Genomic DNA, 2,068 nt, shown 5'->3' with positions numbered 1-2,068 from the left:
CTCGTCATCCGTCATCTCCGGCGTCCTCTCATCCTCCGCAACCTGATCATCCCCCTCTACTACCACCTCTGATGTCCCCTCCGCTACCTCCTCGACCACCCCTGTCCCTCCCTCCACCTCCTCTATCTCTGCCTCCTCCGGCACCTCCGGCCCGACCTCCACCCCGGGCATCCCGGCCTCCTCCGGCTCCTCCTGCCCGACCTCCACCCCCTCCCTCTCGGCCTCCGGCACCGAACCAAAAAACTCATCGATTCCCCCGGCCGTTGCCCACCAATCTCGAGGGACACCAGTCTCCCCGACATTCCCTCGGACGCCTACTACATCGCCTCGAAGTGCTGCAACCTCAGTATGAAGGTCTCCTATATCTCGTCGCAGCACTCCAATCTCATCTCGCAAAGCTACTATATCTGTCGTAAAATCTCGTCGCAGCACCCCTATCTCCTCTCGTACTGCGACGATCTCTGTCGTAAAATCCCGTCGCAATACCCCTATCTCCCCTCGTAATGCGACTACCTCTGTCATCAAATCACGGCGCATCGTTCCCAGCTCCTCTCTAATAATGCCAGTCATGCGTGCAAAGAAATCATCTGAATGACGGGTCTGACTGAGTGTAGGCGATCCATGTGGGAGGTGGGTGGGTACGGGAGACGGAGATATCCTCGGAGAATGAGATAATAGCGGTAGAGGCGATCTCATCGGTGGAGGTGATGGAGATCTCATCGGTGGAGGCGAAGGAGATCTCCTAAGTGGAAGTTCCGGATGGCGCTCCTACACAGAGAAGACAATTAATATTAATAATCCGCACATGAATTTATAAGTCAAAATAAATAATGAACTTAAATAAACGTACTATATTTCTATCCGGAACGGACTCAAATACTGGATCGTCTTCAGTAGGGGGAACAAGTAATTCACGTACATATATTGCATCCTCCTCTTCCACCGAGACAACCAACTCAGCATGAACTTCGAGCTGACATACCATATTTTAACGTGTTAACGAATGTGTATCGACCCGAGTAAATGTATGTACAATATAAATTGCAAATATATAATACTCACCTGAGGATCGTCGAGGATAACTATCAAATCTTTAGCCGATGGCTTTTCATGTACTCGCCAATGAAGCATTCGTGGGCAACTAGTCTCCCTTCTGATCGCCCATTCGCTACCCAAAGCAGGGATAGCCTCATATGCCCACAGCTGCAAAATTACAAAATAAAACTTTACATATATATTTAATAAAAAAGTTCAACATGCATTACGTTACACTGAATATTTACCTGCAAAGCCATGCAAAAGTCATATACATCATATTTGCGATCGCCCCTCTCCGATTTCGGCATAGTAACCCTTCTGAATACATGGAGAGTATCGGTGTAACATCTCTGACCCCATGGAAAGCTGTTGAAAGCATCGATATCATCAACATCCAATGAAAAAAGATCAATCGACGTTCTACGATGTCGACACCTCAATATACTCTCCAGTATATACACCAACCCTAACTTCAACTTGTCTAACATGTGATCGCATTTCCTAAATGCGTCCTCTAACTGTGGTGGTGTAACTGGCCCTTTACCTCCAAAATATAAATCCAATAACCTTTTATTTCGTATAATACGGGTTCTAGCTTCTTCTTCCCCGGTACATCTCAAGCCCGTAATCAGGGCAAATTCAAGGATCGAGAATCTACATACCTTCCCGTCCCCAATAGCAAAATGTAACTGATCGCCATCGACTGGTTTAAGCAGCCGGAGTAATAAAGAATCAACAATCTGTCCAGAGAACTGCACGTCCTTCAACGGATAGAACGACCATAAAAATGATCGACGGAGTAAGTCAATATGCTCCTCGTCCAGCCCCTCAAGTACTGTCGCATAGCTGGAAAAGTTACAATACGTCGTAACTTTTTCCGAATGAGCCCTCAGATCGTTGTCGATATGATATTCCATCCTACAAAATTAATACATGTTAAAACCATATAAAAGAAATTTTAAATAAAATATCGTACCTTCAAATTTAACCAATCAAATTTCATATTAATAAACCAATAAATAAATTCATC

At 45.5% G+C, this 2,068-nt stretch overlaps 1 long non-coding RNA gene across 1 annotated transcript; it reads right to left on the bottom strand.

Annotated features, from left to right (window-relative positions):
* Window positions 1-709: 709 nt before the first annotated feature.
* LOC111411034 lies at window positions 710-1,114 on the bottom strand. The gene is made up of 3 exons (XR_002705813.1): window positions 1,063-1,114; window positions 851-973; window positions 710-768 (listed from the first exon to the last, which is right to left on the bottom strand). It is a non-coding gene; the product is annotated as an uncharacterized LOC111411034 (long non-coding RNA).
* Between the last annotated feature and the right edge of the window lie 954 nt (window positions 1,115-2,068).

The sequence above is a fragment of the Olea europaea genome, chromosome 15 (assembly GCF_002742605.1).
Source record: "Olea europaea var. sylvestris chromosome 15, O_europaea_v1, whole genome shotgun sequence".
Classification (NCBI taxonomy): domain Eukaryota; kingdom Viridiplantae; phylum Streptophyta; class Magnoliopsida; order Lamiales; family Oleaceae; genus Olea; species Olea europaea.
Note: the sequence above shows the minus strand (reverse complement) of the source record. Positions and strands in the feature narration are given on the sequence as shown.